The following is a 26,049-nucleotide window of genomic DNA, read 5'->3' as shown; positions in this document are numbered from 1 at the left end:
TATTTTATATGTAATGGAGAGTGTCCAATGGAGGGTCATCAAGATGGTGTAGAGACTGGAACACCTCTGGTAAGAGGGTTGAGGCTGAGGGAGCTGGGATTGATCATCCTAGAGAAAAGGGGCTCAGGAGGCTCTCACACATGTCCATAAATACCTGAAGGGAAGGTGCAGAGAGGATGTAGTCAAGCTCCTGTCAGTGGTACCTGATGTGAGGCATCATCCTTCACCACTCCTTCTAATTCCTATCTCCAGTGTCCCATCAGCACTGCCATCAAATGTCCTTCATTCCTATATATATTTGTTCATTTTACAGCCTTCACATACTTTTATAGAGTTTTCTATTTCTGGTTATGCTACCGCTCTATTCCCCATACTCTGCTTCTCTAGAGATCCATTTGTGTTTCATCTCTCCTTCCAGACCTCTAGCCACTAGTCATATAGAAGATGCCTTCTCTATTCTAATTAATAGCACTCAAAGAAGCTGCAGGTAATGATGGTGGTGAGAAGCCAGGACTTCTGACAGCTCTTGAAAAAATAATAAGAAAAAATAAAAGCAGCATTTAATCAATTGGCAACATTTACAACAAGAGTCAGAAAATGGACAGCAAACAGAAGACAGGCACTTTCAATTTCTGATATTTTTTTTCTTCTTTTCTGAAAGTCTGAAAAAAAAGAAAAAAAAATGTCTGAGAATGTAAAAGTGTTTTTGACTTGTGGATAGCCTCTCAAGTCATCGCAATTTCCTGATGCTATAATAATAAAACCCTAAAAGACTTATCAGCCCAGCTTTTTAGATCAAACTGATTGACGTGAAGACTAATTCCATGGAAACCACAAAATCGGCCCCACTTTTTTTTTTTGTCTTCTAAGACCCTCATGCATGACTGAGTCTCATTTACCTCTGCACAATTTAGCATAATTACATCTGTCTAATTTAAGCAGAAGTTTCTTTTTTTTTTCTGGAAAAGACAGTTGAGAAGATGAGACTGAATTCCATCTGGAAACTACATGGGACTGTAAACTCTGCACTGCAGAAAAATAAGAACTTTGTTCTCCTGTCTTCAGTACCCAGTTCTGATTTGGATTTTAAACTCTTATTTTGCCCTCTAAAGAGAATTGATGATCCTTTTGATGTATTTCAGTCTCCAGCATTAAGTCAGGGAAAGGGGAAAGCAGCAGGTGCCTGCTTGGAGATACGGTCTGATTATTTTTCTCCCTATTCAGCTCCTCCTCAAACACAGGCACTTAATTCAAATCAATAGCAGAACTCAAGAAGAAAATCAACAATATTTCTGCCAACTGCACTGATAAAGGAAAGGAGAAGGAAATCAGGGGTCAGTCTAGGTGAGCTGTTCATTCTTAGTAAACACATGATAAGATGTTTTTGCTGACAGGAGTAATTGTAATGCACAATGCAACAGTCTCAGCACACAGAATGAGATGTCTGTTATTTTTCCTGTCATCTCAGAAAACGGTGAAGTTCCCATGGCTGTTTTAGTGTACAAAATAAGTACTAACAAATATTTTCACTGGTCTTTATGCTTTCAGTGATACATAGATAATTATGAGAAGAGTCAATAACAACTTCCCATCTTAATCACAAACTCTTTTTGTTAGCCATAGGATAGCCTGCAACAACTAACAACAGGCAAAAGCAGATTTCTTGCACTTTCTTCTATTCTTGATACTCTTGAGACTTTGTGAGAGTTTTGGGAGAACTAGAGGCTTCTCTTGAAGTCCTGGTTGCTGCTGGGGTTGAAGACCCCATGTGCACAAATCATACAGATGCTTGATTTGTGAAGAAAGTGGGCAACTTAGAATTATAAAATCATTAAGATTGGAAAAGATGGCAAGGATCATCTAGTCCAATCATCAACCCATCACCACCATGCCCACTATGCCATGTCCATCATTGCCACTTCTCACTTGTGTTTTTTGACCCACTTATTTCTTTCTCCCCAAGAAAAGCAGCCACTGCTACAGAATTCCAGCCTGTCCTCATCCCATCTGAGATTTGTAGATCAGGCTCCGAAGGCTAACCCAGAGTTTGATGGCAAGGGAGCATTACTCCCAGCTGAGATGCCCACTGAAGACACTTAAGATGTGCAGCAAGTTGTCCCCTCCACATAACCGAGCTGGTTCTGTGCTTGTTTTCCATTGCGAATACTGGTACTGTTATACTAAATTAGTTCTCAGCCCTAGAAAGAAGCAACATACAACAGCATCTAAAACCAGTAAGAGTGGAGAAGGTGACAGAGTGAAGGAGGAAAACTGTCTGCTAGGGAGAGATAAAGCCATTTGTTCTTCTCAGCCTCAGCCAAATTAGTTTTTGTGCAAGCCTAATGAGGCTTCATGAGGTAAATCATACACAAACATACCCTCATAAAAGAGTAAAGAATTTAACGACACTAACAAACTGCTCTTCAAAGTGGTTTGGTTTTTAAACAGGCCATGTTAATGGTAAGCTATATATGTATATATTGGCCAGGGGGGTTGGAACTACATGATCCTTGAGGTCCCTTCCAACCCGGGTAATTCTGTGATTCTGTGATTCTGTGATATGTGACATTTATAGGCCACCACTGATGAGAAAGATGAGCTTGAGCATAATAAGGGCTTAACTACTTGATGAGTAATCACCTGATATTCAATACAACTCTAATTTGAGTGGGAGCCTCTCAGATAAAGATCTAATCCAACAAACCTGGCTAAAGATACCACCAGGTGACCTATGAAAGTTCCTCTTAGTCACTGCATGGCTGTAAGAGACAACAGAAGGGATACTATGCTGCTTGGTGAATATCATGGGAAGCATAAATAAGAGCAATTTATAATATTTAGTATTTTTATAGTTTGGCACCCTCTGAATGGCTGTTAACTAAGCCATCTCCTGGCATGTGCAGAAAGTAGACAGAGCATAAATTGTTCTCTTAAGAAGAAAGCAACACAAAATAAATCTGATCCTTATGCCTGGACTGCCATGGGGGCAACAAACCAAAATTTCATCTTAGAATCTGCATGCAACATCTTTCCCTAAATGAATGTAGCATCTTTGCACGAGATCATGGTTGTGGAAGACAAAGTTTAGTTGACCCAAGGGCTGAATTATGACCACCTGTTCATGTCACAGTGCTGTCAGTTGCCCTGTTCAGAATGGCTTGTTGGAGCTTGGCAGAAAATATCCTCTGTTGTCTCCTTTAGTTCCTGCATGGAGGAACTCTTACCTCTTCTGGAAACCAGATGTGTCACATTCCTGTTGTGCAGCTTCAGCTTTTTTAACTAGCATATAGAACTGAAGAGAGTGTGAGAATGCTGCAGGAATACTGGACTAGAAAAGATTTTTGAGGGCTTATCCAGTCAAGCTGTTTCCTTCAAGAGGATATTGACTTGGATTAAAGCCATGCCAGTTTATCCTTTTCTTACACACTTCTACTGAAGGAAATTATCTATGTTCCCTATTCATGTTTTATATATATATATATATATTTTGTAGATATTTGCTTTATTTACAAACAGTGTTATGAAATTAAATTCTTTGACAGTTTTCCTTTCCTTTCTCAAATACTCTATTTTATTTCCGCTCTCCCTGATATCTTCGTTCTTTGTTTTTCCTGTACTCTCGTTTCTTTGGAAAGACAGGATTCTGGCTGTGGTCACAAGAAGGCAATATAGATGTGCAAGGTTATGTTATGTATTTACATTACATACATTAAATATAGAAGTCTTCTAATTGGACGCTGTCATATGAATTTTCCTATGCCTTAAAGGTGTAAAACAGCACCTGTGGGACTTTTAAGCATTAGAAAACTAGCATCCTGCAAGGCTTCTGTTTTAATATTTGAAGTGCCTTTCAGCTAATGAGCAGTAGACTTCTTGAACTTCTTTGCTAGTGAAACCCCAGAAATCTGGCTGGGAATACAACAGTCTTACAGAGCACTTGCAAGGTACTTTGGTCATCAGCAGGAATGTAAAGCACTCAGCAAGAAACGTGGGTATTTCTTTGTAGTTTCAAATAATCTTTCCTTCATGCTCGATTTCTCTCCTGAGCATAACAAAAGGATAGCTGGTAGCTCAGGAGCTCAGTTACAAAATTCTTTAGGGGTGTCAGCATGAAATTCTGACTCTGGTGAAGATCCCACAGCAGATATCTGAAAGGTAAGCACTGCTTGGATATTTATGGCTTTATATTTTGAATGAGCCTTATCTTGCTCTCTCTTCTAGCGTCTGCAGTGACTGATGGTACCATTAGGCCACTTAGACTGCAATTCTTGAATAGATGCACGAAACATTGTATATCAGATCTCCAATTATTTTCTCTGCAAATTAGCAGTATTTTTCAACTGTCCCTTCCTCAATATATAATGGTTTTCAGTGTCAGGATGTGTTCAGCCAAATTGTCAACACAGTATTCAGTATGAACCTCAAGCCCAGACAATTCCTCTGTTTTTCCTGTTGGAAAGATCATGCTATTGGTGCCATGGGAGTTTACAGCTTCCCATCTCGCACCTAAATACAGGATATATCATGTGAAGGGTCTAAAGGAGTAAATGAATGAGGAGCAGGTGAGAACCCTTGGTTTGTTCAGAGCAGAGGAGCTGAGAGGAGGCCTTATGGCAGCTAGAGAGAATGGAGGGGCAATGCTGAGCTCTACTCTCTGGTGACTCCTCTGGGTCAGGTGGGGGTTAGGAAACGGTTCTTCACTAGTGGGCAGTGGGCATGGAACGAGCTCCTCAGGGCAGTGGGGCATGGCTCCAAGCAAATGGTTTCTTCCAGACTTAATGAATGACAAATGCACCCCTGCCTGAGTACCAAGGTTAACTGAACTGAATACTAATTTGGTTTAATTAATTTTTGCAAAAGTTTATGAGTAAACAACTATCTATCCTCCATCCTGAAAGTACTAACTCAGTGATGAGCCTGCCACGGGTATGGTCACTTTTTTGCTGTTTCTTTCTAGAGGTCCCCAGGAATTATCCCAGATCTCTCTTGTATCAGATTATAGTGAGTGGTTCCATGTCCCACTGCATCTTTGTTTCATCTTGCTCTTTTCCTTTGGTAGATCATATCACAGAATCATAGAGTCAATGGTTTGGGATGGATTGGCTCGGATTGGAATGGACCTTAAATATCATTTAATTCCAGCTTCCCCCTTGTGGGTAGCATTGCCACCCATCAGATCAGCTGCCCACGACTCCATCCAACCTGGCATTGAATGTCTCCAAGGATGGGGAATCTACAGTTTATCTGGACAACCTCTTCCAGTGCCTCACCAAACAGATAGTTGGGTTTCTTTACAGCTAGCAGCTTATTTCCAGAAAAAAAAACCCACCACTGATTCGAATTTTCTTGCCTTCTTGATGACTTACAATGCATTTTCCACAAGACCCTTCTGCATATTTCTCCTTGGCACCTGTGTAGAACTGGCTTGTCAGACATCTACATACTCTTGTACTACAGGCTTGCCTATAGACCTGTGGGTGTCTAGGGCAGTTTTTAAAAGTAAAGATACAGTATTCATTTGAGTGAAAATAACAGTGCTCAAGCAATACAACCATTTGGTTCTTCCATGGAAAAAGAGAGATACAGATAAAATCCACTTGAAGGACAGGCTAAGTTAATTCCATTGCCAATTTCTGAAAATTTTATAAAAGATAGATCCTTCTGCTGCCTCTTTGTCTCTTGTCATTTCCCCTCTCTATCACTGCATTCTCAGATCACAGAATAGCCAAGGTTGAAAAAGATCATCCAGTCCAACCGTCCACCCATCACTGATAGTTCTCACTAAACCATGACCCTCAACACAGAGTCCAAACATTCATTGAACACCACCACCACCACCCTGGGCAGCCCATTCCACTGCCTGACCACTCTTTCAGATTAGTATTTCCTAACTTCCAGCCTGAACGTGCCCTGGTGCAGCTTGAAGCCATTCCCTCTAGTCCTATCACCAGTTACATGAGAGAAGAAGCTGACACCCAGCTCACAACAATCTGCCTTCAGGTAATTATAGAAAGCAATAATGTCTCCCTTGAGCCTCCTCCACACTCAACAATCCCAGCTCACTCCCAGCATTAAATCCCTTTTTCTTAAAACACTTTCCTAACTCATTCCTCACCTGCTATTTGAAATGCAAAAAAAAAAAAAAAATAAAAAAAATTCAGGAAAACTTAAAATTAGAATTGTCGTCACATACTAATATTTCATGAAATGATGAAGAAAGAATTTTAAAGATTTTAAGAGAAAAGTTGAGTTTACATTTCCAACAAAAGTTCATCTTTCTTCTGAAATTTAATTCCAATGAACTTTAATTATAGCATTTCATATTTTAATCAATACTCAGACTGACTGCCAATGTTGGCACAATGAGGTTGGCACAATGACATATTCTAAAAAAGATTTATCCAAAAAATTTCAATGACATGGACTAAAGAACAGGTTGTTCAATTCTTGGAAGATATTTTTACTTAAATGTGGCTCCTTTCTTTTTCTTTCCCTATAGAAGGGGTATATAGTTAAAAAAGAGAATAAGAATAACATGAAAAGAACGTGTTGTGAACTGGAAAATAAGTAGTACTCAGCGTTTAGCATTGGTAAAAAAAAATATGATTGTCTCAGTGGCAGTATCTCTGATCTGATTATGATGGTTTGTTTTGCAAACATTTATATGTAAGATATGAGCAATTTAGCAAAACTGAAAATAAAACCCAAGCTCTGGCTCTGGTAGCGTGAGGTGCTAATACAGAGATGGTGGTGTGCAGGTGAGTGGTCTACTCAGTCCTGCTGGGACTTCACTAGGAGCAGAGATTGCAGCGTTGACATCTCTGCATCAGGATGATGCAGTTTAAGGAGTCATATGAAATTTCTTCACTAAAATAAAAAATACATTTTAAATTTATTTTAAATAGCAAACATTGAATCTTAAATTGCATCCTTTTAATACACAAGTGGCTAAACTCCCAAGAGCATCTGCATGTAAACCTAAAACATGATTGATCACAATGAGCTACATCAAAATTTCCATTCAGTAAACACACAGATTACAAAGGGCTTCACAATTCTGTCTATTAAAGGAAAACTTAACTGTTGGTTACTGTGGTGAGGGGAATTAAGCTAACATCTAAATGGTGAGTTTGCACATTTTGGGGTGAATACTTGAAATGGGGATGTGTGGTAAGGTTGTGTAATCACCCAGTTTATCTTTAACTTCTCATCCAATTTCCATTTTGAAAGTCTTTAATGGAGAAGCAAGGCATGTTTAATTGATTGCTGTTAAGATCTTCAAAGGAATTGGCAAGATGAAAGTTGTTTCCAATTACTGCATTATGATGTAAGCTTAATGATACGCCACTTCTCCAAATTGATTTTATTAGAATTTAAGATGAGGAATTAATTGAGTCGCTGTATTGATCCATTTTATTTTTCCTCCACTTAACGTGTCCAGTGGGGAAAAAAAAATCTATTGAGCTGTGGAATAGTAATGAGGACTTGAGGAAGAAAGTCGAAGTGAAGATGGATTGGCCAATAAAAATAACCTCTAAAAACCATAATGTGTTGGCAGAATATAGTTGCAGAGACCAATTTATCCCTAGGTTAATTAGGGCAAATTAAAGTTAATCTTTTTGTTATTTAACTTTTATTTCTTGGTCTCACTTCATTCTACCTGTTTGCAGTAGAATAACTGCATCTTCTGAAAAAGGAATATTCTGCAGGTCTGCTTCCAGTTCCCATATATTTTCCATTGAAGGCCAACTCAGAATTATTCCCCCCAATTAGAAAATCCCACCCAAATGTTTCTTCTTCCCTTAAATCTTCCCAAGAGAATTTAAGATACTTTGTAGATTTTATTCTCTTAGAACAGATACTTGTTTTTCTCCTTATATATGAGTGCTAGGTATACACTTTTAGAGAATGAGCTCCAGCACAATTCAGCTTGGTGTCATCAGAAAGCTTGCTGAGAGTACACTCTATCCCAATGTCTATGTAATTGATAAAGGTGTTGAAGAGCACTGGTCCCAGGACAGACCCCTGGGGGACATCATTCGTGACCATCCTCCACCTGAACATAGAGACACTGACAAGAACCACCTGGCTATGACCATACAATCAATTACTTATCCACACAGTAGTACAGCCTTTGAACCTATCTACAGTTTAGCAATAAGGATGTAGTGATGCAGGAAGGGACCTCAAAATTCATCAAATTACAACCTCCCTGCCACAGGTGGGACTGCCAACCCACTAAATTAGGCACAAGATCAGGTTGCCTGATCACGTAGTTAAACTCATCGCTCAAGAAGGGTCATCTACAATAGATTGTGCAGGATAGTGTCTGGTCAGGATCTGAATATTTACATGGACGGAAAATCCACAGCCTCTATGGGCAACATGTATGATCACCAGGGCAAAGACCATATTTTTATCCCGTGCTTGCAAAATCCAGTGACAGCAGGGTTCCATTCTATACTAAAGGCATAGTTTCACCCCATTCTTCTTCACATAAATCCTGCAAATGGAGCATTTTATCTTATTTCTCTCTTAAATAAAACTTGTTAAATGTGAGTGAAATGTGCTGAGGATAAATTGGTTCTTAAGCAGTCCATTGCTGCAGCTGGCACTTAAGGAGTGCTGTTTTGACTGTGCTTCTTGTGTTGGCTGAATTAACTGTTATATTTGAGATTTCATTGTTTACACTAAAGCCATCTCTATCTTTCATATTGATTATGCAAGCTGGAATATTCCATGTATGCAAAGAGATTGTAATGTAATTTAACATATGATTTATAATTGCTCTTAAAGCTCCAATACAATTTAGAGGAAGCTCTGTCTACTTAAGCCTTGAAGCTGTAAATTCAAGGCTGAGTTTTTCTAATACTTAAAGCTGTATCACTGATCAGCAAAGAAGCAAGGACGAACAGACTGGTTAATTGTAAGCACATTTGGTTTATCCTTGGCATTTACATGTCTTCATCAACTCTGCTATCTTTCCTCTGAAGTCAGAAATCCCCTAATCAGTGGTGTTCCCACCCCAAATGCAGGGAAAATGAAAATAGTAATGAAAGTGTATTTTAATAGTCACCTCAACAGAAAACTTAGTGGTCCTGAATTAATGTTCCTTCCTTCATTTGGAAAAAGTCTTTGACAAAGAGAGAGTGATACCAACTTTCTATCCAAGTAGGGCTCCAAGACATAATTTGTCCCTTCTGTCCCTCAATAATTAACACATTATACAGATCAGTCTGTTCAAAGTAATAGAACAGATACTTATCAAAGCTCTGTTTCATTAGCTTCTTTGTTAAAACATGTGATAGCCTTTTATCCTAAATAACAGGCTTTGTGGTCATGGAATCTCACACATCTACTAACAAGTGTCATCAGAATGGAGTAATCGAGAAAGTGACTGCAGTGACTGAGTAGAGGAGGAGCATTACTGAACTCTTGGAGGATCAGAGACATTTTTTTCAAGATCAAACACTTGACCAAAGTTCGACCAACATTTTGAACACTGTTGCACAGGAGGAAGGATTGTGTTCAATAACAGTTCAACTAAAGAAATAATAGTAAGGGTAAATATCTCAAAATTTGCCTTTTTTCTTTAAATTCACTTTCCTGCTAAGGTACCAAGTGTAAAGCAAAACAATCATGTTGAATTTTAAATGAAATGTTAATTACATAAATCCCCAGTGAAGAAACAAACCTAAGATACAGCCAGAAGACAGTCATTAAACAAAGCATGATATCTTGTTCGGGTAACTAAATAAGCCTTAAGAACTCTTCTTAATAGTAAATATAAAAAATCTTTTTGGTTTATGTTACAGAAACTTGGTCTGTACTCCCAGATGGACAAATACCTTCCTCACCAAAGACACACTGAACAGCTGTTGGATGAACACAAATATGACTTGATTGCTCGAAATTAAAGGTAAAATTTAGAGCTTTGAAACATTATAAACATAAAATGTATCTCTGTCTTATTTACTCACCCTCTGGCTGAGCAAGAAAATGTGATGAAACACACAGAAGGTTTGATTATCCCCACCTAAACTGCACTGCAAATAAAAAATGCCACAGGAGAAATTCACTGAGGGCCTGGATTTTATTTGTTCCTAAGGACTTTGTAGTAGAATAGAAACAACATGCAGGTCTGCTCCCCATCCTCAATTTCTTTTCCATTGTGATGCATCACTCACAAGCCTGCAGGATCCTTGAATATTAACCAGCTCTTTTGGACCTCACTTCCTTCTAGGGCCTGGTTGCATGGGATTCTTCCAAGAAAATCCCTGCAGAAGTCAAAGTTGACTCTCCTGAAGTCCAGGGTTACATTCTTACGTATTGCCCGACTTTCTCCTCATAGGACACAGAACTCCCTGATCTCATGGGAACTGTAGTCAAGGCTGTCCCCACTTGCCACATCTCCAACCATTACTTGTTTGTTAGTACAACACCCAGCAGCATACCTCCTCTATCACTTGAGTCAGAATGTTATCATCAGTGCTTTCCAGGAACCTCATGGATTGTTTGTGCCTTGATGTGTTTTTCCTCCAGAAAATATCAGGGTGTCTGAAGGTGCCAGAGGAACTGGGGCCTGTGATCATGAGTCTACTTCCAACTCTCCATCAAAGGCCTCATCTACTTCCTCCTCCTGATCAGGTGGCCTGTAGCAAACACCCACAACAACATCACCCTTGTTAGTCTGTCCTTTAATCCATACTCAATCTGCTCATCAGCCACCCCAAAACAGAGCTCCATATGCACCAAGTGTACCCTTACATAAAGGGTAACTCCACTCCTGCCCTGTCTTTCTTAAAAAGCATGTAACCATTCACAACAACATTCCAGTCATGTGAGATATCCCACTGTATCTGTGTATTTGCAGTGAGATCAAAGATCTGCAACTGCACACAGGTATCTAATTCTTAGTATTCTTTCCCCATAGTTAACCAGGATGTGCTTGTCAAAGCAGAAGTGTCAAAGTCAGAGTACTCAATTGAGGACTGTGTATGTTGCCAAATAGATTCATAGACTCATAGAATCACCTCAGTGATTCTTCAAGATCACCAGGTCCAACCAGCAACCTGAACTATTTGAGATAAGATTCTTCTCTCCGAACTCCAACTTTTAGGCCTAAACTCAAATTTAATGATCTAAGTTCCCTCAACAAAGAGTGGAAAGAAAACATGAGGGATTATTTAGAGCATGCAAGAACTGACTTTTTCTGTAGCATCTTTGTCACCAGTGACTCCTTGGGGAGACTGATCAAATAGTGGTTGGAAGATACACCTATGGAATGCATGATGGAATTGTAGATACATTGAAATGAATTGCTCTTTAAGTGACGGTGACTTGGATGAGGTATGCATTAAAATTAATTATCTAGAATTTGATGCATCTCACATGTATTTAAGAAATATTGAAGAGGCTAACGTTCAAAAACGGTCTAAATGGCTTCTTACAGTACTGAGGTATTGGACTGGGCTGCCCAGATCAGTGGTGTAGTCACCATCCCTGATGGTTTTCAAGAAGAGTTGATATGGCACAGGCATGGGTTGATTGTTGGACTAGATGACAGTATTAGTCTTTCCAACCTTATTGATTCCATTATTCTATGATTCTATTACATTATTCCCCTTCCTCACTCCTGTCTTGCTCTTTGCAATTTATGCCTGGTCCTTGATATTGATGGCACCCCTGCTGCGGAAAAAAATACCAAAGTAATTTTCAAATACTTTTGATTACCTCTTTCTGTCAGCACCTCCCTAGAGAAAGCAGAAAGCTCTGGGAATTCAGCACAAGAACAGCACGACAGCACTTATGACTTTTCCTCAAGATGCTTAATATTCCTATTATCTCATGCGCATACACATTTAAATGCTATATGCTTCCTTTTAGGAATAGCCTGCTAGTGGCTTGAAGTATCCATAAAACTGCTGGGAAGTGACAGTGCCAATTAATCTGTTGACAGATTTGTTGTTTAAATATTAACAGAGCATTAAGCAAATGTTGGTTGCTGCACTGGGATCTGTTCAGAGTGCCTTCCTCTAAAATGCTAAGCATTTCAAGACATTTGAAAATGTCCCAGACACTGCAGGGTAGGAAGGATTTCATAAATTTTCAGTCCCTTTTTTTTCCCCACAGCTGCTAAACCCGCCATAAATATCATCCACCCCTGCATAAAAAGAAAAGGTTTGTAGAAGTCTCATGCAAATTGTAAACCCTTTACAGCAAAAACGGATTGAGCTGTGAGTTTGGGTATAGTACAGAGAGGAGGGCTTTGCATCTGACTTCCTCACCTTGGCAGCAAAATAGGAAGCATAGGCAGGGTGCTCAATTTATCACTCTGCTCTATTGGTTATATGGGAGGTCTTGGTAAATCCTGCACAGAGGAAGGTAATTTTGATGCAAGAACAAGATAGGCTTGGGTCAGGACATATTCATCAAGAAGACCTAGAGTGCACAGTGATTTACAGGCTGTGTGAACTTAAGCATCCAATCAAGGGAGCCTCAACGTGACAGTGAAGACGCTTCCTGCTCTGCAGTTCCAGTCCACTACCTTTCCCATTTTATTTTTCCATCCATCATATTTGTGGCCCTAAACAGTTTCTTCTTGTAATTTCACCCTTTTACCTCTTTTATTCCAATAATTTCAAACCACGTGTATTTATTTTTAATGAAGATTGATACAAAGACTTTTTCAAAGATTTTAATGTATCCTTACTCTCATTGTACTGCCCTTCAGTTATTAAAACAGCAGATTATTGACTTGCTTGGCTACAGGTACACTCTTAATGCTGGTCATTCACTTTTGTTGCAGACTGTCTATCTACTCTTTCTAGTTGCAAATCTTGCAGTCTAAATTTAACTGAATATGGGAGAAAGAGGAAAAATTCTTTCTTTTATGTTGATGGAAGATAATAATGCAAAAAAGTCACATTGATAGCAAGGATCTACTTTAGATTTGAATTTTTCTGACTTTATAAGTGTTTAAGGACAAAGGCAGTGAACTCTGGAGTGTTGATTATGAGAACTGAGATATGATTGGCTTTCTGGACTGTGAGGGCAAATTGCTTGCTCATCTTCAGCTTGCCACCCACTAAGTCCTTTTTGTAAGGGCTATGCTGCATCCTTTTGTCCACTAGCTTGAATTGATAGTAAGAGCTGCTGCAGCGTAGGTACAAACCTTTGCTGTGTTGAACCTCATGAGGTTTTCCTGGGCCCACTGCTTCAGCCTTTCTAAGTCTCTCTGGATGGCATCCTGTCCCTTGAGTGTGTCAACTGCATGCAGCAGTTTGTCATCATCCATAAATGTGCTGAGGGTGCACTTGATCCCACTGTTAATGTCATTAAGATCTTAAAAAGCATCAGTTCCAGTACTGACACCCTGATGAGGGACACCACTTGTCACTGATCTCCATCCAGACACCAAGCCATTGACCACCAGTTCACTGTCCATCAGATAGTTTGCCCATCAGATCCATATATTTCCAATTTGGAGGAAGGATATTATGGGGGATTGCATCAAAGACCTTACTGAAATTCAGATAAATGACATAAATGACTCTTTCCTTGTGTACTGACACAGTTATGCCATCATAAACAGTGACTAGGTTGCTTAGGTGGGATCTACCCTTGGTGAAGCCATACTGCCTCTCCCATATCAGCTTCCTCTCATCCATATCTCTTAAAATAGTTCCCAGGAGGATCTGCTGCATGATCTTTCCCAACACAGAGTTAAGATTGATGGATGCAACAAATCCCTTCCTCCTTTTTTCTTTCTCTTCCCCTTTTTATTTATCCATCTTTCTTTCAGTAAGCATCACAGAGTTGATATCATCACAGAAAGAAAGGTGGATACAGCTTGAACTCACAGATTACTGAAGAAACTGGGGCTTTTCAGCCTGGTGAAGACTGAGGAGATCTTACAGCAGCGTTCCAGTATCTGAAGAGGGCCCACAGGAAAGCTGCGGATGGACTTTTTATAAGGGCAGGTAGCAACAGAATGAGGGAAAATGGTTTTAAACTGGAAGAGGGTAGATTTAGACTAGATATTAGGAAAAAGTTTTTTACTGTGAGGGTGGTGAGACACTGGAACAGGTTGCCCAGTAAGGTTGTGGATGCCCCCTCCCTGGAAGCATTCAAGGCAAGGCTGGATAGGGCGTTGGGCATCCTGGTCTAGATGGAGGTGTCTCTGCCTATAGCAGGGGGCTGGAAGTAGATGATCTTAAAGATTCTTTCCAACCCAAACCATTCTGAGATTCTATGATAACTCATGTCACAGTCTCATGGGAACACTCAGGTCTCCTGGGTCCCTGTTCTTACAGTACCAATGTTCACCTTTATGTGAAAATTCCACAGTAAAACAATTTAAAGTAAAACAATCCATCTGTTTTTCTGATTTGGAATTAAATGAAAAGGGAGTAGATAGCCAGAGAGAAAAGGCTCACTAAAACAGGGAAATGTATAGGTTTCTGCAGAATAAAAGCCAATATATGTTCAAAAAAATTCCTTAATAAGATATCGATTACAACTTTTCTTAGGAGATTAAACTATTGAGTCAAGGACAGCTACAATAAATAGTTGTAAAGATCAAAATTTCTTTAGTTTTAATGTAAGGAGTGATAATTTTAAAGTTTAAGCAGACTGATATGTTCTCTTAGAGAAACAGAAACCACTGAGACGCGTTATGCACATTCCTAGGCTGACAAGATTTGGGTATTAAATAAAGAGGTAACATGAAAACTCATGTAATTTCTTTTTTGCCTTTTATTTATTTATTTATTTATTTTCTTTTTCTTTTTTCTTTTACTCTTTTCCCTGTATGTTTTTTGGCCATTTTTGTTGTGTCAAGAGCAGTTAATAATTGAGGAAAGAGCAATGAACAGTATCTTCTGCAAACATGGTGTTGTGATGTGGGCCTTGCTATTTACCAGTGTAATAGACTTCAACATGCTGTAACATGTAACACCATGTAAAATATGGTGTAGACTTAATTGAATGAGAAACTGGCTGGATGATACAGTCCAGAGTGGTGGTGAATGAGGTTAAATCCAGCTTGCAACAGGGTGTGAGCTGTGTTCCCCAAGGGTGAGTATTGGGGTTGATCCTCTTTAATATCTTTATTGATGATCTGAATGAGGGAATTGAGCGCACTCTCAGTAAGTTTGCAGATGACGCCAAGTTGGGAGGAAATGTCAATTGCCTGAGGATAAGAAGGCTCTTCAGAGGGATCTGGACAGGCCAATTTTATAAGCTTTAACAAAACCAAGTGATGGTCTCAACAACCCCATGCAACACAGCATGCTTGGGTTAGAATGGTAAGGCACTGAAATAGGCTGCCCAGGGATGTGAGGTGATGGAGTCACTGTCCCTGGAGGTTTACAGGAAATGTGTAGATATGACACTGAGGGACATGATTTAGTGGTCATGGTGACTTAATGATGGCGTCTGGATAGGGAGCTAGGAGATATGGTTTAGTGGTTTTCTGTAGATATTGTAAAGGAGGACAGTTGGACTAGATGATCCTGTATGTCCTTTCCAAACTTGTGATTCTATGATTCCATGATTGGACTAAGAATTCCAACTTTAATGATTCTATCATTCAACCATTCTAATAGTGGCTGTTCTGGATAGAGTGTTATGACTGGAAACCAGTTTCCATGGGAGAAAATATGTCATTTAGAATGAAAAGTTTTGGATTATAAATTGACAAAACAACAACAACAAAAAAAAATAATAAAACAAACAAACAAAAACCAAAACAGGTGAAGCATTAATCAGAGCAAACACCTAAAAAAGCTATGTGTGGTACTTCTTGTAGCTAATCATCAAATAATTACAGATGGTGATTTCCTTTCAGGAAAAACAGAACAGATAGTACAAATAGACTTTTTAAGCCAAAGCTACAAACAAATATCAAGCAGGAAACAGTCGATCTAAGAACACAACCCAGCTAATATTAGGTCCTGTGAGCATGAAGAAAAGAAATCATGATTTTCATTCTCAGTTCATCATGCAGCAGCAAGAATATCTTAAACGTTTCACTGTTTTTTTTCATGCTGACTGGACATGGTCCTGAGCACCTTCCTCTAGCTGACCCTGTGTTGAGCAGACAGTCTTTGGAAGACCCTCACTGTCATTTATATTCCAAAATCTTCCTAACACAGTGCTAATCATTGGTCTCATAGAGGGATGTGATAATGGGCAAGTGGCAGAAGGCAGGTTGTATGTAGGGATGGTGAGTGCACGTGACTTTCCTGCACATCATCCCTTACTGGTTTTGTTTTTGCTTTCACTCCCACCATCTAGACTGTCAAAACCAGCTGATCCCCACCAATGTGAGAAAACTGCACAGTGATGTTTAATTAAATACTTTCTATTTTCAGTTTGTTGTAGTTCTGTGATTGTCAGCTTCATCACCACAATTGTTGGATTCCACCTTAACAACAAACTCATTTAATGCATGATATGATTTTCCTCCTACAAGCATGGAATTGCTTGTCTACAAATTTTCTTTGATAGTAAATGTCATGTTTACTGAGCGCTGAGCAGCAGCTAATATAACATAAAGACGGTGATCATCACCTGGATTAATGTTATTATGACGAACACTGAACAAATTAATGGGTATTAGAGTGTCGTGAATTGAAATTATTATCTTCATTTTTGGTCAGAGTGAAATCTCTGCACATCATAAAAGGTATTTGGTAATAAATCTGCCTGTTCTAAATACCTCAACTGCTACACTATTGAGAATTATCTTGCTCAAGTAGGAGATGAAAGAGATGATTCTCCTGCTTTGGGGACAACGGAGCTCTTTGCTTTCTTGCATTTGTTTTCTCAGCTCTTACAGTTCTAGACATAATCCTATAACAAGCCATCTGTTTTTGTTAGTTTGTTTTTATTTGCCTCTCTCTGGAGGAAGTACAAACTGTCTTTGTTCACCAGTGCCCAAACATCTCATACACTTTTCCTCCCTCTTTCCTTACAAATTTGGTGAAAGACATAGCAGTCTAATTGATCCTGATCAGATTACGAGTTATATCAGTGATGAATCAACAGAGCATACAGCCAGAAGCAACAAGTGAAATTATTTCACTTGACCTCCCACACAAGAGAAATGAGGAGCTTTCCTGGAATTCATTAAACTTTAAAATTAAAGAAAACCTCTTTCTTCTCACCCATCATTGAAGAATCCACTGCACCATTAGTGAATTTTAATGCTTTACTGCCTTTGCAAGTAAAAATCTTAACTTCATTTCCCTCAGAACTTTCCAAATTTAATCTCCTAGACATTTGTTAAATACTCTTCCCTATACATCCACTGCAGGCTTATATTAGAAAGAGACATAGGAACCACATAATCCTTTGTCTGCCTGGTACAACCATTTTTTATAGTCTTACTCAGTGTTCTGCCAAGCTGAAAGCCTCTGTTATGCAATTAGTTTTCCCTTTATAGGAATTTATGTAGTCTGATTACAGACTCATTAAATTTCTTTTTGTTAAACTGAAAAGATCAAGCTCTTTCTGTTTTTCATGCAGAGTTTCTGAACTTCATATCATTTGCACAGCTACTTCTTGCACTAGGAACTGTGGAACTAAACAGTGGGAAAATAACATGTCACTGTGATATATTCTGATTTGTGCAGTCAAAGGTTTTGTGAGCCTTTATAGCTTGGAGTCATATATTGCACTGAATTGCAAGTTAGGCTAAGCATCACTTTATAGGAAATTAATATCTTCAGTGGTACAGAAGAAACATAAGAAACCATGCTGTAGAGTGATGGTAGTGTCTTCTGGCTCAATGTTTATGAATTATGGGAAAGGTTTTCAAATAGTGTTAAGGGAAATCAGTGAAGTGGGACAAAATTGTGATGGTTGGAGAACTTTTATCTTTGTCATAACTTTGTCAAGGGAAAAAATAGCACAAACAGGATTTTGATGGCTTTTTATTTGTTCCCTTGCGGTCGTTCTGACGAAGAAGAGGCACTTGGTTTAACATGAAATTTCACCACAGGGTTTATTTCTCAACAATTCTGTTTGTAATAGATGTCCACTACTTGGCCAAAGGTCAGGCAAGCTCTAGAAGGACCTTCAGTGTGTTTCTTCCTCATTTAGAATGTGAAATAGGCCTGGAAAATATTAAAGCTTCCCAGTCCATATAAATTTAAATGAATTAATGGCTATTGTTACTTTCATGATGTAGACGTCTCTGTTTCCTGAGATGGCCAGACAACTAACATGGATAGCACTAATGTTTATCTCTGATTCCTTGATCAACAAAATACAGCTTATACTATTTGTAATTCATTGATGTTTATAAATATCTGAAGTTCAGGAGTCAAGTGGTTGAGACAAGATTCTTTTCAGTGGGAAAAAAGTCACTAGGAATTCTCCTTCCTTCTTCTTTCCTTGGTAAAAAAAGTCAGTTTCTGTTTTCCTGCTTTGCACATTGCGTTTCCCAAAGCACAGAACATTACTGGAAGAGCAGAAATACTGTCTTTTCTCTCTCTCTTTATTTCTTTTTATGAGTAGTCTGATGCTGTTGAATCATCTTGAGCTTATGGCCACAGTGATTGAAAGAATTTTTGCCAGACATTCTTTGAAAATGGGCCTGGAGCGGAAGCTTCAAAACTTATCTCTGTGTGAGATTGGACTCTGACTGAAGACTAAACCTCTACTTGTTAAATTAGTGCATTTAGAATGGTATCACAGAATCATAGACCACTAAGATCATTTAGTCCCACTGTCATCCCACCCCTACCATATCTCTCAGTGCTCTATCTCCACATTTATTCACCAGGGATGGTGACTCCACCACCTCAATGTGCCCTGATGAAGAAAGGAATCTAATTTTCTCTCTGTTGATTAATTGTATTACTAGGTAAAAGGGGAACAGGAGAGCTGTTGTGTTCTGTAGCACATTGTATATCCCCTACATCACAGGTTGTGGTGATGTGACAGTGGTTTGCACTGTCCAGCCCAGTTGTTGCAGCAGATGGCCTCGTACAAACCCAGTGAACCTTCCCAATGAGAAGGAAAATATCTTGACCGCAAAATGCAGAGATGAATTGCGCCCTCAGAATAAAAATATATCTATAAACTTACATATACAATGTTCTTCCAGATGCATCCTGTGCTGTAAAATGTATTAGTATTACAGAAATTATGCAACAGTTCATCTTCTCCATTCAACAAATCCTGTGGATTACCGATTGCTGTTAGTTGTCTTGACCCATTCTGTATGACTCTTCAACAGAGTTATATTGCATACAGCCATTTCCTGAGCAGTCAGAGTTCTGCCTGGGACTTGAGTTCCTGGCCTGAGATACCCCCATGGGTATTGCTCAGTTTTGCAATTACCTGCTAGGAGCCAGGGATGAATGGTCACTGAGAGTTTAGATTGTCAGAGATAACGAGCCTAACTTCAAATTACCATCACACTTAGAATATCAATTGCCCATTTGGAATACCAATGTATGTTCGTTTGATTTTACATTTTAATTTAAGAAGCATAATCAAATCCTAATTTGAAAAAGAGTGTTTTATGTATATATGAAATTCAGTAATGAAATGAGCTAGAAATATTCCAATACATCAAAGCAAAACAGAATGCCTTGATGGAGCTGAAACAATTAAGAAATGTTTCAGGCAATTAAATTTTGTGAGAAATGTCAGAAACTCACTTTGTTTCATTTCAGTATAACAAATTCATTCTGAAGATGTCATAATTTCAGTTCTATGGAAATTATGAAAATGGCTTCATATATTTATTCCAATACAGTAACCATGCAAAAAACATACGTCTTTTAACTTGTGATTAGTTTGAATTGTGTTTGAACTTCTTTGATGGCCATTGCCTTTTCCTTCCTTTCTTTTTTCAGTATATTTTCTATTGTTTTTAAAATTAGTCTTGAGCTCAGAACATCTTCTCTTCTTAGGTACATATAGATAGCATGTAGGTCCACACTGATGCTAAATGGAGACTCAAGCCTGCGTAGCCTCAGGCATGGAGAGGTGATATGATTCAGGTAGTGAGGTATGGATAAGAAAACCTGGAAATGTGGGCAAATGTGGGTACTCACTCTGACTTCCATCTGTCTCAGGTGGCACAAAGCATTGTCCCTTTTAGTCACTCTAGGCTGTTCTTTCCTAACCTTAAGCTACTTTTTTGACTATAAATCCATAATGAAAAGACTTTTCTCACAATAAAAAAAATCACACATATGCACACACAAAAAATCCCAACAAAATCCAGCCCATCAGATGCTAACACTGCCAGTTTTTCAGTATGAATCTGTTGCAGAGAATTAATTTCCTTTTGTCTTTATATTGAGTCTGATGAATTTCAACAATATGATATATTATGAAAACCTCCTAATTATATTACTGAGTTGGCATTTAATAAACAAAAGCAAAGAGTGATTTTCTTGATTATTGTTAATGCTCGTCTGCAAATGACAAGTTCTCTGTTCAAGCCTGAAGAAATTCTTATGACTGCTGGTTAATCACTGAAGGATGCTAGAAGTCAGATACTGCTGGATTTTCAATAACCTGCCTCCTGATTAGGAAAGTTTCATGCTGGAATAGTCATTCCCCATGTCACACAGTGCCATAGAAGATAGAAAAACCATCTTCTGCAGAAAACGTGAAGTTGTTGCTTGGATAAACAGTGGTGAGCTTTTCTGATTTAGGGCCAAGTTCTCAAGGAATTCCCTTAAAAGTTATACACGACTACTTCGAAGGACCAAAGAGTTGAATGTTTTCTGGGAAGTTACTTCCAAAGACAGGTACTTAAGATAAATTAAATGAAAAGAAATACCCTTGAACTGAAACTGATTTTAACACATTTTTCTCTCTAGAAACATATTAAGCACACACTTTGCTCTGGATACTCATATATTGCCACTGAAGTCATATAAAAGGACCCTAAAGCAAACCATGCTAAAATGAGTTCCTTCTCTGTTTTACAGATGTGGTTATTAAGCAGTTAACAGGGATATTGCTGTAGCTTCTCTTTTGCAAGGATACACTAATAAACATGACATTTTTAATGTATAATTTGCATAATGCTTCTGTTAATTTGTTATTTTCATTACGTCAACAGAATGAAAACGACATATTACACCCATAAAAAATATACAGCAGTTCTAATCCCTGTAGTCATTATATTGTTAACTGAATTGCATCTTTGCTTGGTCATTATTATTATTTATAAAGCCCCTTGATAAAAGCTAAGCGTAATGCAATGGGAAAGTTTCCTGATTTATCAAGGAAGGAATAAAATACTAAAATGAAAAAGAAAGTCATGGGAAGGGAACTAGGGGCCAAAACACAAACTAAGGTATGTGCTCCAATGCAGATTGTTTTCTGGGATTGGAATATTTTGTTACAACTTACTCTGTGAGTGAGACATCTACTGAATTTAACTCTATTATGATTGATGTCTCACATACATTTAGTAAGGGATAAATGACTACTCCATGTCCTCACAATCCAAATATTATTCAGAGTGAGCATTACAGGGAGAAAGAAGCATTTTTTTAAATATATATATTTTTAATGAACAAGGACCCTTGTTTCATTCCTTACTCTATGCATTTCTTGCATGGCCCTGGAAAAGTCATGTTGCATCCTTACTTAGAATCACCTATTATAGAGTCACAGAATCATTAAGGTTGGAAAAGACCACTAAGATCATCTAGTCCAGCTGTCAACTCATCTCCCACCTTGCACACTAAACTGTTTTTCTTGAATACCTCTAGGGACTGTGACTCCAACACTTATCTGGTCAGCCTGTTCCAATGCATTACCACTCTTTGAGAATAATTTTTTCCCAGTATCCAACCTGAGATGGGATTAACTGAAAACCCTGTGATAGGATTGCAGCCTGGAGCTGGGCAGCATACTCCAGGGCACCTGAAGGCCTACATGTAGGCAATTAACATCCCAATGTCAAGACTGCTGAATCCATATACAAGGTCTGCTGACAGTATTGAGTTTATCTTCAGGATCTATAATGAGTATTTGGACACCTAGCACCCACTCCAGTAGCAGTATTGTGACACCTATATCACCTTAGGTGTTATAATCTCAAATTTTGGATGCAATTCAGATTGATTTAGGTTAAAAGACTGAGAGAAGAGGTATTGGAAAGACATTATAACAGTAGTGCAGTGCAAAATTTGAAAGCAGGGAAGCAATAATTTGTTCTCTATGTTTCTCATGAACTGGCTGTGAAATAAGTACTTGCATTGCCACAAGGGAGTTTCAGATTAGACACCGGGAAAAAAAATCTAGACAGCAAGTACTGGGAAATACTGTTCCAGGGGGCTGTATAAATTCAATGGGTAAACATCTGAAAAGAATGACCCAGGGACAGGAAACTTGGCTACATCTGGTTTCTTGATATCCTGCCAACCCTAATTATTGATAACTAAATGCTAGTATATTATCAATGTAAAGACAGACAGATAGAGAAAGCTGCAAGTAACCCTCCTCATTTCTGCCTTCCCATCTCCATTTCTACCCTCTCATCATTCTTTAGTGCCTGGCTTCCATCACTTTTGAATTCTACTTGCTGTTCTATCACTCTTCATCCCTTTCTTCCTTCACAGTTTATCTATCACCACTGTATCTAAATATCTCCCATCTATAAATATCATGCATGATTACATATCCTTTATAACCTCCTCTGTTTGTTCCCAGCCCTGTACAGAATGATGCAGTACCAACTGAATAGTGCCATTACTTACTGAATATTCACAGCAGTGTTGCTGTTCAAGGTAATATTTTTATTTTCTCCTCTGCAGCATCACTTGTTGACTTTCAGGCCTTTCTCAGAAGGAAAGCAAAGTTGGGCCATTCTCTCATCTCATTCTCAAATGTAAAATAGCTAAGTACCACAGGAGGCTATTTCTTTATTACCTTAGTACATCTCTTCCTTTAGCCACCTACAACACAGACAGATAAGAGGAGATAAAGCTTGCTGCTGTGATGTGTGTGAGATGCAATCACCTGCTGCCAGGGCCTATTGGACTTTCAGAATGCAACAAAGCATATCTAGACTTCAATCACTGAGCTCACAGACTGACTTATTTGACTAAAGCACCCATAAAAGTGCAGTGCACCATAAATCTGTCTTGGATGGATGAGTTTGTGGCCTGATGCTGCTGCTCAACTGAGGAGTAGTAACATCCAGCAGCAATAAAGGGAGTGAAGTTGAGTGCTATCTTTACTTCTAACCTAAGAAGGTCACAGCACTATCCAGGCCATGTGCTGGATTCACCAAGAGATAATGAGCTTTTGCATTTATCATACAGAGCTGACCTTGAAGATGGTAAATGACCAGCACAAATATATGAGTTCTCAGAGGCAGTGAGATAGGAGATAATTCTTTTTTGAGAGACAAATAGCAGGAAAGACTTTTTCTGAGCATTATGGTGGAAAGATGATGTCAGGTCATTTGAAAAAGGGAGACTGCTTCTTCCTATCAACTGCTAATGAACCTGCTTGGTCAGAAGTGCTTGGATACACAGTGCCACAGGTTAGGAAATCTCAGAAAACAGAGCCAATCTTCGTCCTTCTCAGTGCTGGTTTCATGGCATTATATGATGGAAAAATAGTTTTCAAGAATGTTGTTACAGAACATTGAGACAGATTTAGTCAAGAGAGATGCATTTGAGATTGATTAGAAATCTGTTCCAAAGTAATTCTGGAAAGGAAAAACAGCAGCTAAACTATGCCACGTATTCCACAAACACCTTCCCTCTGAGTGACTGTCTATATTCTTCTCCTTAATTGGTTTGAATGGCCTTTGCTCCTTAATTTTTTAAGCTGAAGTTCATGTCTTGCAAAAGCTGGATGTGTTTCTTTAGCTCATTACATTAACTACTGAGTTGGAAGAATTAATTAGTTGATTATGATAAAGTCTAATTACTGTTTGCAGTTGGATTAATTAACCAATTTCCCAGAGATTCCAGTCTACTCCCTGGACTGTTCCAGTGTAAGCAAGAAGATGCATCCTAAGGGGTAATGACTTGGTAAACTACTTAATAAGCAGTATCTGTAACTGATACCTTTCCAACACTACAACATTATAATTCAGCCCTTGGACATGCCTTTGAAAGATTGTCATTGAGTACAACAAATGGGAGAATGGAAATAAATATTCACATAATGAAGCTGTATAAATGATGTGAAATACTCTGTGTTTGGGACCCAGTTTACATGTGTGAAAGAAGAGCTTCTCTGAAAAGATCTCTGGGCAATACTGTGAGAAAACCAACCAAACAATAAAACAGCACAGAAAATGAGACAGAAATCAGTGTTTCCTCAGTATAGCACACTGGGATGGCACAAAGAAACTGTGTAAGGTTGACGTGTTCAGAAATAGAGAGTCTGTAGTTGCCTAGGGCAAGTTTTGTTTAAGATCTGTCCACACTTTCCACAGTCTCTCTTTGCTTTCTTACCTCCTCAGTCTCAAATGTATTGCAGATTTTTTTGGCCGTTCAGAGGAGGGAAACCAAAATATCAGTTCTGTGTTGCATTTATTTCATAGCTTTCATTTGCTTCAGGTGAAACTCAGTAATTCTAATGGGTCCCTTCCAACCTGGAATATTCCATGATTCTGTTCTGTTATCCTACGATTGTTAAATGTTTCTAACCATAGTTTGACAACAGAAATATATGTGATATTTGCCTGATAGAAAAGTAGCATGTGAAAAAGTTGCATTCAGTTTGAAATAAAGGAAATTTAATCTACAAACCTGTATGTCTGCCTACGAACAGGGTAGCTAGTCAGTGGATAACTGGTGGAAATCTAGGGAGCTGCTTACTAGGCAGGTGGGATTCACTGAGTGGTACACAGGCAGTCAGCAGTGAGATCTGAGGTATCCTAAGGTATTAAAAGCATCCAAGATGAGTTGAAGATACGGTTCATGAACCATGCTCCACACCCTCCTGGAGAATGAACTGGAGGCCAAAGTATATGTCTTCTATGAGGCTGCAAACATTGCTACTCAGTTACACACGGGCAACCAAACCAAGTGGTTGGATGCCTACCTAAGGGCAAGCAAAATCGTGCCACTGATAGCAGCGTAATGATCATGAAATTATTTGCCTTTATGTGTCCTACTCTCAACTAGAATCCCACACAAAATGTTGATGATTGGAGTATACCTTCATTGGGAAAAAATAATTGCTATTAATTTGAGATTGCATTGAACTGAGGGGATTAGGAAGCGGTACTCTTGACTGATTGCATTTCCAGTTTGCAATAGCATACCATATGAAGGAGTGTTGTTCTTCTGAACTTTTTACTGTCTCAAACTGCCTCACTTTTGTGCTTAAATGATGCTTTTCATGATGGCTCTTAATGTGGTTGATCAGTAGATACAATGTGAAAGTCTAACCATGATAACAGTAAGCACACTTTTTGCCAGCACAGAAGAGAGAAAGGCATCCAAAAATGTAATTAAATGCATTGAAGGCATCCTGGTGTCCAGTGAAGTCAGATGACACAAGAATTTTCTGATATTGCCAAACCTGTTCAATTCACAGCACTACTTGTACATAACACACAAAAAAATATCTGTTGCGGCTGGGATGGCTGAATGCTTTTTTTCACTGTGAAGTTATTTTTCTGCCATCAATCTCAATAATTTCAGCTCAGCAGTACAAAAATTCAAGGCTCACTCCCAGCTGCTGCTGACATGCTACTGTCTGGAAAGCCAGCTTCCTTTCTGATTGATTTTCTTTAACGTCCAATTGAAATCTTCAAGTAAAATTTCCAGCAGCACACTGTGGAGATAAATGTTGTGAACTGAATAATACCATAGATTATAGGATATGCATGGACAGTGGAGACAATGAGTGGAAGTAAATAGGAAGAATTTAGTTGTGTTAGGTGAGGGCTGTGAGTCACACGCAGCTGCATATAAAATATAGCTAAGAGGCGACAGCTTTGTGGGAAGCTGGCTGTGAATAAACCCCACAAAAAAGAAGAATATAAGAGCAGCACATGTAGAATGGTTCTTTGTCAAGTTAATCTAAACCACA

General features: G+C 38.7%; 1 long non-coding RNA gene across 2 annotated transcripts in view; it reads left to right on the top strand.

Annotated features, from left to right (window-relative positions):
* Positions 1 to 26,049, top strand: part of LOC107310580 (uncharacterized) — a 137,172-nt gene that overhangs the window by 54,602 nt on the left and 56,521 nt on the right. The window contains exons 2-3 of one of the 2 annotated variants that reach the window (XR_001553644.3): positions 9,816 to 9,919; positions 13,805 to 15,693. This is a non-coding gene — a long non-coding RNA (uncharacterized LOC107310580). Of the gene's footprint in view, positions 1 to 9,815; positions 9,920 to 13,804; positions 15,694 to 26,049 lie in introns of those variants that run through there. The other variant, XR_014942379.1, reaches the window with a different exon arrangement.

The sequence above is a fragment of the Coturnix japonica genome, chromosome 2, assembly GCF_054131305.1.
Source record: "Coturnix japonica strain WE chromosome 2, WE-NBRP24, whole genome shotgun sequence".
NCBI classification, from domain to species: Eukaryota; Metazoa; Chordata; class Aves; order Galliformes; family Phasianidae; genus Coturnix; species Coturnix japonica.
The sequence above is the reverse complement of the archived record's forward strand: the minus strand, read 5'-3'. Positions and strand labels throughout refer to the sequence as shown.